The sequence below is a fragment of the Mobula birostris genome, chromosome 8 (assembly GCF_030028105.1).
Source record: "Mobula birostris isolate sMobBir1 chromosome 8, sMobBir1.hap1, whole genome shotgun sequence".
In the NCBI taxonomy this organism is placed as follows: Eukaryota; Metazoa; Chordata; class Chondrichthyes; order Myliobatiformes; family Myliobatidae; genus Mobula; species Mobula birostris.
Window position 1 is genome coordinate 76,030,417 of NC_092377.1, and position 17,005 is coordinate 76,047,421.

The following is a 17,005-nucleotide window of genomic DNA, read 5'->3' on the forward strand; positions in this document are numbered from 1 at the left end:
CTCCAAGCACAGCGTCAGGCCACACAGGCTCCCCTCTCCAGCAGTAGAGTGATCCCACCAGCGACCAGAAGGCAGGCAGCCAATGCTAACCTCCACATTCACTTCGACTTTTCAATCTCTCTCGTCGTTTTAATCGGTGAACAATGTTAGCTTTAATCAGCAAAATGGAGTCGTGACTTCAGTTGGTGCTTGATACCTCCTAGAATCCTCTCGGAGGCAGCAAAGCACTGGATTATGCAAACGATCTCCAAACTGCAAATTGCGGGCTCCAACAGTTCCAGAAACACATTCAAGATGAAAATAAAAGCCATAAAAGACATACAAGAAGTGATTGTGGTTTATCCATAAGATGACTACCATGGGAACCTTGTACGCAGGCACTATCTTGACCAGAAGAGATGGAGTGAGATTCTAGGGTATTCCTTTAGTAAATACACCTTTGCCAAGAAGGGATTTGATGGAGACATTAATTGAGATTCATCATGATCAATACATAAGAGGATTCCGTTCATTTGGCCTATTCCTTGTGACAAAAAACCGAGATGAATATAAATCGTGGCTGGAAGACCTTCAACTCAGTGGAAAATGGTCTCGGGAGCAAGTTGTTACCCATGACCAAGTGAAGTAAACTCACATTTTCGAGGTCCAGGACTACGTGCTAAGGGATGTGCTGAAGCTGTGTGCAACTTCTCAATGGGCTGTATTGTGAACGAATGATATCTGGTAAAATGCTCATTTTAAATAATGAGAAATAACATGAAGTTATGAAACCCTTGACTGAAGCATTCTGTAGTTACTTGAGTTTTGATTCCTTTATTAAAGTATATTTGCACACATTTCCAAAGTATAAGTTGAAGGCTACAGACAGTCAAACTTCCCAGTTTCATTTCTCTGGAGAAGATGACAGCATCTAACTGTTTCTTTGAAACAAATTAATGTATTGTACTGAGCGCTTTGTGGTATTGGATTAGCCCAGACTTGCAGGAAATGTACAGCACAACATCTCCAGCTGGCAGCATGTCAGAATGATTGCAGAAGGCCATCTTCATCCTCATTTATAAGAGGAGGAAGTGGGAGAAATCAGAAATTATCGGCTCATCTCACTGCTTCTTGTTGATGACAAAATTCTGTGATTCTCACAGGCCGGGTCTGGCAAAATAGTCTTTGGCAGCTTCTCAGTACTCAGGGATACATTTGCCTCTATATAGCACAGTGAAGTGGACGCTGGTGGAGTTAGCTTTGACCAGTCCAACAGAAGACCCTTTAACAAACTATGAAGCAGATACACAATGGACATACCATCCAAAGTGGGGTTTGGAATGGGATACAGCAACTGGATATCACTGCCCTATCCCAAACATCAATAGCAAAGTCTTAACTATTAGATAGGAAATGAAGAATTTTCTGATCAAATTTTGAAGTCAGGTGAAGTTGCCTTCCCTCCCAGTGCGCTCATAGAATTGTACATCACAGAAACAGGCTGTATCAGCCCAGGTCATCCATGCCTATCCACCTGCCCCTATTTTCTTACATTAAGCCTGTGTCCCTCTACTCCTTCCCTAAGTACCTGCCCAAAGACCTTTTAAATATTGTAATAATTTCTGTTTCCATTACTTTATCTGGCAGCTCATTCCAAATATTCATCACCCTCTGTATAGAAATTCTTAATCCTCCTAACCTTAAAAATTCTCCTCTAATTTTAAACCTGTGCCCTCTAGTTTTAGACTTCCCTGTCCTGGGCAAAAGATTCTGACTACTGATCCCATGCATGATCCTCATAACTTTGTAAACCTCTCAGTTATCCCTCAGTTTATCATCTTCCACTGAAAATTAATCCAGCCTACCCAACTTCTCGGAAAGTGGTGACACAGGTGGATAGGATATTGTGAGGTATGCTTGCCTTCTTAGGTCAAAGCATTGAGTGCAAGAGTTGGGATATCATGTTGCAATGTAGAAAACACTGAGTATATCACAGAGTATTGTGCATATTTCTGGTCACCTAACTACAGAAAGGATGAAGTAGCATTAGAGTACAGAAGAAATACATCAGGATGTTCAGATTTATTTATCACATGTACATCAAAACATACAGCAGAATCTAGCCTTTGTGTTAACAACCAACACACCCCAGGACGTGCTGGGGGCAGCTGGCAAATGTCGCCTCGCATTCCAGTGCAATGAACATAGCATGTCTGCAATGTTCAACAACACAAGCAGTGACAACAACAGAACAGGAGCAGCAAAACAAGCTTCTTTCCCATCCTCCCACACACAGGTCTCCAACCCCAGGAGAGGCCGCTTCAGGGCCTCCAGCGCTTGGCCTCAGACGCTCAACCCGTAGGAGCTCTGTGGTTGAAATCAATAGTTCAAGGTGCTTGTGTCAGTGCAGGCTGGAAACCATGCAGAAAATACTGTCAACTTACAGTCAAGGCATGTACGTGAAAAATACATAAATTTCTACAGATGTACTACAAATGCAAGTAAATGATATGATACTTGCATTGTGGATGGTGACAAAGGAACATACAATGAATTCTGGTTAATTGGGCCATTGGTTAATCGGGCAGCCACTTATTTGGGACAACCCTTAAAGGACAAAAACTACTTGAGAAAATAGCCGGGATACCCTTAATTTATTTGGGATACTATGCTGCTTCATTGGGACAGAAAACTGTTGCCAAACTGTTTCTAACTGGTGTCAGTCACGTGCACTTGTATGACCGTTAGACACTAACACCATGCTTAGAGCAAACAGTTTTTAAATAGCATCAGTTGCATGTTCAAAAAGCAGTGATTTTTGTCACTGATAGTTGGCGAGAAATAAACAGTAAGACAACTCAGAACTGTCTTGCTCACTGTAGTTTCAAGCATTCAGACTTGGAGATGCCAGGAGCAACCGAGAATGAAAACAAAATGATTTCACTACTTCAACAAGTTTGGAAGTTGAAAGCATCAACAATCACATTGAATGTTGCAATGAAAATGAAGATTTGGAATATGCAATTGTTGAAAGCATTGTATGAAGGCAGTCCATTATCTGCACTAGGTGCCTGTGCTGATTATGTTCATTTCGAGTCATTCAGAAGAACACGGCAACATGCACTGGATGAATTCTTCCATTGGTAACTATTACAAATACAGTTTTATAGTACTATATTAGTAGTGTCCTAATTGTTCTGTATTCATTATATATATTTAAATACATAATTTGTATATATATATATTTAAATACATAATTTGCTATTTAGTTAAATGGTAGTTTGTCTTTTTTTATACCTTTTTAACTATAGGTTGAGTACCCCTTATCCAAAATTCCAAAATCTGAAAACCTCAAAAATCAGAATTTTTTTTTTGAATGCTGAGATGACGTCACAAATGGAAAATTCCACAAGGTGCTGGGAATGTTCCTAGGCGGTATACAGGTCTCTGTGCTCTACAGGCAGTTCTGAGAAGTGACCTCACATGTAATGAACAGAAGTTAATGAAAAATAGAAAAAACATTGCATAAAGTGAAAAGTGACAATATTGATTGTGTATTGAGAATGGATTCATCAGCGGAGTGTCACTTAACAGTCTGCCGATCATGAAACAAGCAAAGATCTATCAGGACAAACTCAAAATTGAAGGTAATTGTTTCATGCACAAAATTATTAAAAATATTATATAAAACTACACCCCTCCCATCGTAGTTGCTGTGGAATGGGCAGTTGTTTGAAATCAATGGTGGATACGAATCCAATAGCAGCACCGGAGCACGATAATAGATGTAGTCGGGGGCAGCCATTTAACTCCGACACTCTGTGGAGGACCCAGCTCCATCAGGTCAGACTGTGCTCTGACTGCAGGCTGTTCATTTTGTGAGCTTCACACCAGCCGTACTTAAGCTGTATATGCAAATAGATACTGCATTTAGACTTGAGTTCTATCCCCAAGGTATCTCATTATTTAGATGCAAATATTCCAAAATCTGAAAAAATCCGAAATCAGAAACACTTCTGGCCCCAAGTATTTTGCATAAGGAATGCTCAGTCTATATTCCCATCTGTATTCTATTGACCACGATTGTTCTTGGCAAATTCTTCTTCAGCCAAGTGGTTTGCCATTGACTTTTTCTGGGCAGTGTCGTTACAAGACAGGTGACCCCAGCCATTATCAATATTCTTCAGGGATTGTCTGTCTTGCACCAGTGGTCAGATAACCAGGACATGATATGCAGCTGCAGCTCATAAAAGCATCCACTACATGCTGCCATGGCTTCATATGATCCTGATCAGTAGGGGCTAAGCAGGTGCTACACCTTGCCCAAAAGTGACCTGTAGGTTAGCAGAGGGAAGGGGTGCCTTGCACCTCCTTTGGTAGAGATGTATCTCCACCCCGCCAACCAACAAGTTTGCATATAGTATACATAATTTGGTAATAAATTGACTTTGAATTAGTAAGTGATGTAATCAATGTCCCCACAGCATATGTGCACAGAGTCAAGCAATGATGACCAGATTAGCTATTCAACTGAAGAGAAAGCAAAAAATAAAAATGCAGATGCTGGAAATCTGAAATCAAAACAGAGTACACTGTAAATACTAAACAAGTTGCATGGCATCTGTGCAGAGAAAAACAGTTCATGTTCCAGGGAGACAGAGAGACTGCAGATGCTGGAAACTGGAATACCCAATACATAGTGGGAAAGTAAGAGGTGAAAAAGGGCAGTTGTTGTATCTCCTTTGGTTGCAAAGGAAGGTTTCCATGAATGTGTGTTGAGGGAGATGATAGAGTAGACCAGAATGTTATAGGGAATACAGAATGTTGGGAAAATATTTCTGGCATAGATGTGACATTGATGATGACAGAAATTACAAACCAGAGTCTGAATATGGTATGGTGGAAGGCACGCAAAAAATGAGTCCTGAACCTACTCTGGGTGCCTTATATTTCCCCACCCTAACACAAAAATTCTTATTGCTTTCCCCATCCCTCCTCTGTAATTAAAGTCATTGCTTCAATGAAGCTCAATATAAACTTGAGTAGCAGCATCTAATTTGGCACCATATAGCCCTCAGGAGCTAACATTTCTCAGTTTGGACTCTTGCCAGTGACAGGGATTTTTTTTTTCTACTTTTGTTCACAGGATATTCCAAGTGCACATTTATGATCCAGCCCTGATTAACCTTTGATAAGAAGCAGATTCAGGTTTAATATCACTGGTATATGTCGCAAAATTTGTTGTCTTTGCGGCAGCAGTACAATTCAATACATAATAGAGAGAAAGAAAACTGAATTACAGTAAATATATTTACTATGTATATACCAAATCTCTCTATATACTATATATACATATAGTTAAATTAAATTAGTGCAAAAATAAAAATAAAAAACGAGTAATGAAGTTGCGTTTATAGGTTCAATGTCCATTCAGAAATCAAATGGCAGAGAGGAAGAAGCTGACCAGAATTGCTGAGTGTGTGCCTTCCGGCTTCTGTACCTCCTTCCTGATAGTAGCAATGATAAATAGGGCGTGTCCAAGGTGATGGGGGTCCTTAAAGGTGGATGTGCCTTTTTGAGGCATTGCAGCTTGAAGATGTCCTAGATACTACAGAGGATAGTGTCCATGATGGAGCTGACTAAGTTTGCAACTCTCTGTAGCTAACATCGACCTTGTGCAGTGTCCCCCCACCCCACTAACAGACAGTGATACAGCCAGATAGAGTGCTCTCCACGGTACACCTGTAGAAATTTACAAGTGTCTGGTGATATACAAAATCTCCTCAAACTCTGAATGAAGTATTGCTGCTGTCATGCCTTCTATGTAGCTGCATCGATATATTGGGCCAGGGTAGATCCTCAGAGATGGAACTTGAAATTGCTCACTCTCTCCACTTCTGATCCCTCTATGAAGACTGGTGTGTGTTCCCTCGTCTTATCCTTTCTGAAGTCTACAGTCTTTGGTCTTACTGACTGCCACCCCTCAACTAGCTGATATATCCCACTCCTGTATGCCTTTTTGTCACTATCTGAAATTCTGCCAACAATAGTTGTATCATCAGCAAATTTCACTTCAGCTGTGCCTAGTCACACAGTCATGGGTGTAGAGAGTAGAGCAGTGGGCTAAGCACACATCCCTGAGGTGTGCCAGTGTTGACTGTCAGTGGGATGGAGACGTTATTTCTGATCCGCACAGATTGTGGTCTTCCGGTTAGGAAGCAGAGGATCCAGTTGCTGAGGTGGGGTACAGAGGCATGTGTTTTGGAGCTTTTTGATTAGAACTGTAAGAATGATTGTGTTAAATGCTGAGCTGTAGTCAATAAACACTATCCTGAATAGGTATTAGTATTTTCCAGGTGATCTAAGGCAGCGTGAAGAGCCAATAAGATTGCATCTGCCGTAGACCTGTTGTGGCAATGGGCAAAATGCAGTGGGTCCAGTCCTTGCTGAGACAGGAGTTAATTCTAGACAGACCAATCTCTCAAAGCACTTCATCACCATGGATGTGAGTGCTACTGGATGATTGTTGTTGAGGCAGCTCACCCTGCTCTTGGGCACTGGTATGATCGCTGCCCTTTTGAAGCAGGTGGGAACTTCCGACTATAGCAATGAGACAGAGAAAATGTCTTTCAACATGCCTGCCAGTTGGTTGGCACAGGTTTTCAGTGACCCACCAGGTACTCCATCAGAGCCTGTCACCTTCCGAGGGTTCACCACCTTGAAAGAGAATCTGACATTAGACTCCAAGACAGATCACAGGGACACTGGGTGCTGCAGGATTCCTCATAGCTGGAGTTTTATTTTCCCTTACAAAGCGTGCACTGAGCTGATCCAGGAGTGAAGCATCACTGCCATTCAAGATGTTAGGTTGTGCTTTGTAGGAAGTAATGGCCTGCAATCCCTGCCAGAGTTTGAAGGTCATTACTTCCCGGCATTCGAGCCCTTGAGTTTGGGGCTTCATCCAGGGACCTCATTTGTCATCATCAGAGAGTTCCAAGTCAATACAAAGATTGAGCCCAAAGGCCAATTGAGGTCCAGAATTTGAGTCCTCATGGCCGGAATCTGGGTCTGGAAATCTCTGGGAAGTCACGACTCAGTATCTGCAGATCCATGAGTCCACTGGAGGGTGGAGGCCGAAGAAGACAGCCAGTCCTGGAGTCAGGGCAGGAGTTCCCGACATTTTTCATGTGATTAAGCAAGGGATCGATGGACTCCTGGGTCAGAAGACTGTGTGTGGCTGGGTGGGAGGTAGGAGGAGGAGGAATGGGGTTCGTTTTCCTGCTGTTGCCCGGTTTTGTTGTGTTCTGTGTTCCATCGAGCACTTCGGGCGTGCTATATCAGTGCCACAGTGTGTGGGACACTTCCGGCCTGCCCACAGCACATCCTGTTCACACAAATGACCCATTTCACTGTATGCTTCAATGTACACTGACAAATAAATCAAAATCTGAATCTGATCTTGGAGTGCAGGTGAGAATCAACTGCATTGCTGTAGGCCAAAAAACTAAGGTCTGCAGATTCTCTTCTCGAAAGACATTAAGAAATCAGACATTACTGGAAATTTTAGGTAATCCAAAGATAGCAGTAATAGGATGGGGAGAAATATCTGTATTCAATACCTTTGCGGTAATATTAAAAATGTCTTTCCAAAGAGGTTCCAAAGTATGACAGGACCAAAGCATATGAGTTAAGGAAGCTATCTCCCCATGACATCTGTCACAAAGAGGTTAATATGAGAATAAAAACGAGCTAATTTATCTTTAGACATATGTGCTCTATGAACAACTTTAATTTGAATTAGGGAATGTTTGGAACAGATAGAGGAAGTATTGACTAGTTGTAAAATATGCGCCCAGTCATCGCCAAGATAGTAAAGCCCAATTCCTTTTCCCAATCTGACCTAATCTTATCGAATGGAGCTTTCCTAAGTTTCATGATAGTATTATAAATAATAGCCGTTACACCTTTCTGACATGGGTTAAGGTTAATTATAGTATCTAAAATATATGTAGGGGGTAACGTCGGAAAGGAAGAAAGTATGGTACTTAGGAAATTTCTAACTTGGAGATATCCAATTTCCAGTAATCTTTCCCCTTCAGCCCGTAGAATGATTGCATTTCTTACTTTAATGGCGAAAAGATGTATTTTACAACATTGGAAGGAGATTAATGCCCCAACTACGTTCTTTTGGTTTTCTCAGACGATACTATGTTTAAATTTGGAGAAAATCAGAAGTAATCTTTATGATACTTCAGTTAAATTTGAACAGACCTGGAGATCTTTTATTCAACATTTTCATTTAATGTAATTTTTTTTTCTCTTTGCCCATATTTACATTCCCTTCTTGCTTTTTAACTGTTTTTAACGGAGGTTGGGTTTGAGGACGTGGTTGTTTTAAGTTGTTTAAGTCTACTTGATACCTAGTTAGCCCATTGCTTTGCTTTGCTTTTTAGATTAGTTGCACGGTGGGGGTTTTTTTTGGGTTTTTTCTTCTCTTTATTGATATGTATGGAAAATTAGTATACTATTATATTACCTTATTATTTTATATCTAAACTGCACTGTTCGTACTAATTTTTTTTGTGTATTAATATCTCTTGTAAATTTATATCGCAACAGTGTATTAGTTTCTACATGGTTTACCTTTTGTGTACTAATTCAATAAAAAGATTTAAAAAGAAAGAAAAGAAATCAGACATTTTTAAACAACAACTTGTTTAGATTGACCAAGTTTCTTTGTCATCTTTATCTGAAATAAAAGATTGGTAGGGTAGCATGGTACGAAGGGCCAGAAGGGCCTACTCTGCACTGTATTGCTAAACAAACAGAAATAAATAAACTTTTACAGACACCTGATTTACTGATGTCTATCCTCCCTAAATCTGTGTAATTTCATGGATTAGTAATGGTACAAAGCCTTCACACAGTTACGGACTTGTAGAGCAAAAATTATTTGAAGGCCCAAAGTGATGAAGCATAACAGCATTGGATTACTCCTTTAAGGAGTTTTGATTTGGTGTCAAGTCATTCCCACATCCAATCTGCAGTTACATTGAAATTTTGGTGAGAGTGAGAAGCAAAACTAATTTCCACCAGTTCCTGATATTTCCCTATCTGCAGGAAAATTCTCACAATGCACTGCAAACTTGTGGGTTTGAGGGAAACACACCCAGTGAATTTGAGATACAAGTCTTGACAATCACATAACTTCCATTAAAAGTGCCAACCAGACAGCCTCTAAATCATAAGCAGGCAAACGCAAAGCTCAGGTAAAACCAGCTTTCTAGCTTCAGCCTTAAAAAGAACTGCTGGTAATTGACAATGCAAGATCAGATAGAGTTTATTCTAACACCCTGGCACCAGCAGTATGGATATCAACCACAGCAACTTGTGTCTGTACAATTACAGTTAAATATTGAAACATATCTCACAAGTATTATCAACTCACAGCCAATATTGAACTAACAATCATAACCTCAAATCCATCCATAACTTTCTTAGCCCTAACCACCTGTAATATACTTGGTAAACAATAATTTGTCTTTAAGATTGTAAATTACTCCCAGATTTTAAAACTTTTTCAAGCAATTTTAAAGCTTCATCTAGCTAGCTGAAGGCATAGCCAACAATGAGGGATGGTTAAAATGAAGAACTCCCTTTGAAGCATCTTTGGTTAGTTTACTATGTTCAAGGCACTACTTAAGAAGTCAAGTTGAAAAGGGGCTAAAAAGGATTAACTGACATGGGGGGTTTTGGGGGAATGTTGTAGAGGAATGTGAAAACAGTATTGAAAATGTTAAAATTGAAGTGTCGGGTCTCAATGCAGGTTAGCAAGCACAGGGTGCTGGATGAGTGAGTGAGTGAAACTGCCGAGTGCTTGGAACAACATCTATTTATGTAACACCTTTACTGCGGCAGAAGTGTCCCAAGGCACTGCCCTGAATTATTATCAAGTAGATTACTGACGGCAAGCCAGGTAAGGAAATTTACGTCAATGCCCAAAATCAATGCCGTAGGCTTTAAATGGCACATGAAAAAGCCCGAAAGAGAGGCGTTGGAGGAGACTTCAGGACAGTGGTGGCGCCAGAGATTTTTTCTTGCTGGTGCTGCAGAGGGGCTGAATTATTCAGTGATGGTGCTGAGGGATGTACTGTATGGTAATATGTATTCGCAAGGCCAGACGCGTGGCGTTCAAAAGTCAGTTTCAAGCATTATGTGCCTACTATAAATGCCTCTGTTGATTCACAAGCAGCAGCAATTGATAAATATAATATAGAAGTGAACTGTTACAGTGTCAACAGTATCGGAGACAACCCCGGCTACACAGAGCATAAACAAACAACCCAACAGAGCATCTGACCCACAGCGCACAACGTGAATCACGCACCAATCCTGCAATCAGCGTTAAGTGCATGCTTTTCAACTGAAAAACACACTAACCCACAATGTCCACTGCTATTTGCATTACATAGACAGATAATGCCAAAAGATACACCGTTATTAAAGTCAAATAAGGCAAACAACAGATGCAAGGCTTTACCAGGAGTTGGACAAATCATACTCTGACCATGCAATACCTCAATTAATTCGGCTACTGAACTTAAAACAAAAATCAACAGGATCACCGCTTGGAAGTCTAAGCAAAACCAGTAGGCTTAATAGCAGTAAATGTAATATTTCAGGATTTGCAGGAAACATAAGGACTATGGGGTATCCACCACAAAATAATAATAATAATCAGCATTAGTCTTGGCCCAAATTAAAAAAAAAATCAATTGCACTCACCATTGATGTTTTCAGAGAAGCACAATCCGTCTGTTGTTGTGATTGGTGGTGAAAGCATCAATGACTTTCTGGATGTCAAGTGCTTTGGTCCTCCGGTTGTTTATGGCCAACAGGGCCAAGCTGCTGTTCCGGGCATCGCAGCGGCTACTCCTTAGGTAGTTTTTGAGGCGTCTGAGGCAAAGCAAACTCCATTTGCATGAGGCAGATGTCACAGGTAGAGTCAGTGGTATGCAGATTAGTTTGTATAAATCTATAAATGCATCGCGGTAGGGTCTCATTAGCGCTAGAAATTCCACTGTGTCATTCACTGTCCTTGCTTTTGTTTTGTTTCCAGTACATGCCGAACCTGATATAGCTCTGCAGTCAGGTTCACTTCAGTCACTCCATAGTATTGGGCCATTGGCCAAAGACAATTCTTGTCCAGGAAGAACATGTGTTTGGGACTTAATGCTGAGACGCCAGTCAGAACACCCCCAGTTTCAATTGAGAACCGTCTTTTTATTTCAGTCAGAAGTCTGTCTATAACTGGATAGAAGCAGTGGTTGCGAAGGTCATCAGAGGATGTGACAGGTGTGTGTTCAGTTTGGGCCTCAACAACAAAATCATGTAGGCGGCGGGGTGGCTAGGCCTGTCTCCTTTCATGTGGTCGGCTCTGTATACCGGCCTTGACGCACAGGTCCCTAGCTCTCGCCCTGAATTTCACTCCATGATTCCTTTCCCCATTTTGCTGAGAGTGCATCGATAATAGATTGAGCCAAGTCCACAGCGGATGAAAGCTCCAAACTGGGAGATTGTAGCTGGTCTGACATGAACTTGGTGACTCGGAATAAATCCTCAAACAGAGTGAGAAGTAAAGCAACTGCTCGTCAATCAGTCCATTTACAGCTCTGGCCTCCGTTTTCCTCTGTGCATTTGGTTGACCCATAATATCCTGTAGTGTAGCTAGAATGACAGGGAGTGATTTCCTTATAACCCACAAAGCTGTATACTGCCATGCCCAGCGTGTATCTGACAATTTCTTCAGCTCCACAGGCTGTGCAGTTGATTCCAGCTCTCTGTTTCTTCATGAAAAGATCGTGGGCAACAGAATTTGAAAAAAAGTTGTAAAGCAGATGCACAGTTTCAAAAAACTCACCTGCCCGCTTGTCGTACATTGCTCACAACATCCACTAAAACAAGGTTAAGTCTCTGAGCATGGCAGTGTATATATAATGCCTGCGGGACCTCTTTCCTGAACTTCTCTTGAACCCCATTATTGCACCCGGACATCACTACCGCCTCGTCATAACACTGACCTATACAAGCATTCTTATCAATAACACACTGGGCGAGTGTCTGTTCAATGCTTTTGAGAAGCGACTCTGCGTCCAACCCTTCTGCTGGAGTGAAGTGCAAGAATTCTGCAAGCACTGTTTCATTATTCAAATACTGCACCACCACTGATATTTGCTCCATTTTACTCAAGTCTTTACTTTCATCCACCATGATGGCAAAATGTCCAGCCTCCTTGATTTCTGCACTTATTTGACGTCTGACCATATCTGCCATAATACCCATAATTTCATTTTGCATATCGTGATGAGTTTTTTTTGCATTTCCAGGATTGTCCTCTATTTTTTTTAAGCTACAGTCTTATCAAACTGTCCAATTACGCTGAGCAACTCAACAAAATTTCCTCATTGCCAGATCCATCATCCTCCCGGTGTCCTCACTGGGCAATGCCTTGGCACGCAGTATAGCGTAGAGACTCAACCACTGCTCTCATATACTCACGATTTTCTTGGACAATCTTTGTATGTCCTTTGTCAAGCATATTTCCCAGTCTTGAACCGTCTTGTTTTTTCAAACTGAATTCGGCCCATGCCTCCATAGCAAACTTATGAGCTGCACTTACATGGTGGGTTTTGAAAGCTGTTGTAGCTTTCCACCAGTTGTGGTAACTGGTGACAGTGAAGGTAGACACAGAATGGAACCCATGTCCTCCACACAGGAAATGCCTGCATGCGAAGTAGAACGTAGTATCTTTCGTGATCGAATATTCCAGTCAGTCAAACCAGTCACGAATAAAACTTCTTTGCTGATTGCTAAACCGTTGCGAGCAGTGAACGGTACTTTTTCAATGCTGGCTGACGGGGTCCTTCCTCAGGCTGCTGGCTAACATCGCTAACAGTATTCCCACTAACACTGACAGCAGCTTCATCCACCTTCTCTTCTGAATCCCGCTCCTTTTCTTGTTCCTCTACGTCGCCCTCACACTCCTTCGATGAACTGCTGTCGTCCTCATTCCCACTTACTTGTTTCCGCATGTCACTTTCAATTAAGACAGGCTCAGGCTGAGACACCACTGATTCCCCTAGATGAGGTTGTTTTCTCACTAAAAATCGACACATTTTTCATGCTGGCCAAAATAATGCACATGCCAGGCCCACGCTAGCTTGTAAAAGCACTGTGTGTGTGTGTGTGTGTGTGTCATCCGTTAGTCTTGCAAGACCATGGATCTGCGCCTGGATGTATACTATCAATCTCTCGCGTGAGTGAAAGTGAGTGACATCACCACCTTAAGTTATCTTAGATCAGCTTAACTGATCTGAAGACAGCAACGGCAAGACATTGACAAGGAACGAATAAGCAGAAGTGTAGAGTGGATCTGACCTTAGACCAGCACAGAGTTTATAACTTTATTGCTGTGTGGGTGTTATGGTAATTGGGGGCACTGTTTCACTAGATCAACTGGAGAAACAAGCTGTATTCAAAACTAAACAGAGAAAGCAAAGCAGCTGCAATTTGTATGTGAAATTTCAATTAATTTCTTGGTAGTGCTATGGTGGTGCTATTGTAATTTCTGCTGGGGCTATAGCACCAGCTAGCACCAGCTTAGCGCCGCCCCTGCTTCAGGATTTCAGACCCTTATAGTATAGTAACTAATGGTGTAGCAAGGATGAAAAGACCATATCTGGAAGACATTGGTTATATAGTGTTGCAAATTATTTCTTTTCCAGCTCCCTTCTGAATGTGACAATTGAATCTAATCCCACTCCTATCCCCAGCGGAGCACTTTTAGGCCCTAATGATATCCTGGGCAAAGAATTGTTTCATATATTATTGTTGGTTCTTTGCCAATCTGTTTTGTGGTATGCCCATAAGTTCTTGATCCCTCTACCTTTGGGAAAAGAATTTCTTCCCATCTTTTCTCTCTGTACCCTTCATTACTTTAAGCCACTCTATTAGATCTCCTGCTAACAACTCATATTCCACGGAGACTAACACAAGCTTTTTCTGTCCATCCACACAACTAATTTCCCTCATCCCTGCAATTTGTTCTGCATCTCTCCAAAGCCTTTGCACCTTTCATAAAATTGTAACTCCCAGAACCATGTGTAATGCACTTGTGGTGGTCAGGACAATAATTTATCAAGCTTCAACCTGACTGTTTTGCTTTGGCACTTGGGATGTCTATTTCTAAAACTCAGGATCCCATTCTTCCTTGTGTAATCACCTCTCAACCATATGGATATACTTTGTACACCCAGACAGTTGTTCTTGTACCATTCACTATATTGTCCCTCTTTTCTCCTCTCCCAAAGTTCACATTTCTCCACATCACTAAGTGCTACTGAATGGTTTACTTCCATATACCACCTACCCACCAGCCAGTCTAGATCTCCTATTATCTTCCCTATAGTTCGCCATGTTTGCAAGTCTTGCATTGCCTGGAAATTTGAAAACAGTACCCTGCTGCCAAGTCTAGATCAATAACATGTATTTAGAAATGTTAATTCCTACCTCAGAGAGCTCCATTAGACACTTCCCTCCAGGTTGGACCTCAATTGAAATTTAAGCAAAATTCATTCATTCAAAACACAATAGTAATTACTCAAGTGACACCAATGGAATATAGCGCAGAAAGAATGGAAATATAGTGCTTGGAAATGAACAACCAGTTCAAGTCCCACAAGTGGGGGGGGGGGCAACAAAAAGCTCCTTTTTCAATCCCTTCAGTATATTTTCAGTGTTAAGAGTGAAGAGTTAATTGATTGGCCTTTTAAGCTCCAAAATCAAAATAGATTTTTAGTTGCAGAAATTCGAGTTAAGGTCCCACATACCCTCAACAAATAAAACCATCTGAATGTATGCAACAGATCTCAAAACTGAGGTTACGTCCACACTACGCCGGATAATTTTGAAAACACCGGTTTTGAGTAAAAACGACAGGCGTCCACACGAAGCATTTTTCAAAATATCTCCGTCCACATTAGGCGGATATTTGGGCGAATCTCCTCCTACTGGGCATGCGCAGGACACACAGAAAACAAGCGAAGAGGAAATGATATACTAACTGCGCATTTGTCCAGTTACAGAGTAGAAAAACTTTAAAGGAATTGCTCTTGGCTCTCGCGCAGGAGGACTTAGAAGTTAAAAAAAACAAATACTGGAGCGTATGGAGGCAACCGACAGGGAGTTCACGGACAGTACGATCCAGCTGACGACGAACATTGAAAAACTGACTAACTCTGTTGCATTAATAAAGCACCTTGTTAAATGTATAAAACGTCTGCATCAGCGTTATCTTGTATTTCCATACAATGTTACATTAGGCTGTTACACATCTATTGTCAGAGAAGTACTTGCGTAAATAGGTAAACCACCTTCATACAAGCAAGGACAGAAAACGGCGAAGTGAGTGTACTTATTTATTCAGTAAGCTATGGGTCAGAGTATTTGGTGAGTACACTTCTAACCCTTCTGGCTTCAGTCTCGTCCGTCTGTTCTGAAATTGTTAGGTGGTGGCGTTCAAGAAAACAACGAACATCTGTCCCGGCACGTCATGACAGCGTTTTTAAATAGTCAAAAAAAGCTCACTTTACAATTTAACTCTCATGCCGTTCACACCGACCGTGCGTTATAACAGCTTGCGCAGTACCAAGCAGAAGCAGAAAAAAGCATTGTTGTTGTGGTGTTGTCATGACAGCGTTTTAAAATCTCTCCGGTTACCCCGTACACACTACGCCGGATATTAAGCATTTTCAGATTTATTCACTCTGGAGAGTGTTTTCGAAAATCTCCGTTTTCGGGGGCTGAAAATGCAGGCTCAGTGTGGATGGGAGGGCAAAATGAAGAGAAAAAGCTTCGTTTTCAAAATTATCCGGCGTAGTGTGGACGTACCCTGATTCAGTCTCCATGTGCTGAAAGGTGTCACATCTGATATAAATAACAAGTAATAAACAACATTCTCCCTCCTTGGCCCATTCCACCATTCAATAAGATCATGGATCATTTACAGATCATAAGATCATGTATTGTGCACGTCCCTGACCAAAATATCAGTCAAAATATGTGCCATGATTGAAAAGGCCTCTGGATTAGGGAATAGAAAAGATCCTTGCATTTCTTAAAATTCTAAGTGGCGAACACCTTATCCTGAATTCCTACAAATTTCATTAGTTTTCAGGAGCTTGATTTGTGCAATGGTAATTACTTCATGTCTTTCTATACAAAACATGACAGTAAGAAACAGCAGGAAGTTGTAAATCCAGCCCATTCCATCAAGCAAACCAGCCTCTCCTCCAATTATTCTGTTTACACTTCCTACTGCCTCAGGAAAACAGCAAACGTAATCAAAGATCCTTCCTACTCCAGTTATTTTTTTCACTCCTCACCTTTCAAGACAAAAGATACAAAAGCCTGAGAGTACACACCACAAGATGAGGGCAGATTCTATTCCACTGTTATCAGACTCTTGAATATACTTGTTATACACTAAAAGGTGAAATGTTTATATTCTAGTCTACCTTGTAGTTCATTTGCCTACCTGCACTGCCCTTTCTCTAACTGCTACACCATATTCTGCATTGTTGTCTTTTTATTACCTTGATGAGATTATGTATAGCAATGATCTGTCTGAAAAACATGCAAAACAAAAGCTTTTCACTGTATCTTGTTCCAATTTACTGTGTATATCCCAGGCGGCGTGGCACGGCAGTAGCGGCCTTTCAGATCTGGTGCTACTTTAGCTTTTTAATTTAATTTTAAGGCACAATTAGGGTTTAGGGCAATGGATAACAGAGTGACTATCTACCATCGCCAGATACTGCAACAATACAGAGATCACCCAAAAACAAACCTTGCACTGTTGTGTGTACTTTATGCAGTCCTGGGTAGGTCTGTAGACTAGTGTAGTATTTGTGTTGTTTTACGTAGTTCAGTGTATTGTTGTTTTTGTATTGTTTCATGTAGCACCATG

At 41.2% G+C, this 17,005-nt stretch overlaps 1 protein-coding gene across 1 annotated transcript in view; it reads right to left on the bottom strand.

The window, feature by feature from the left end:
- sptlc3 (serine palmitoyltransferase, long chain base subunit 3) overlaps window positions 1-17,005 on the bottom strand; it is a 124,232-nt gene that overhangs the window by 49,806 nt on the left and 57,421 nt on the right. The window lies entirely within an intron of this gene.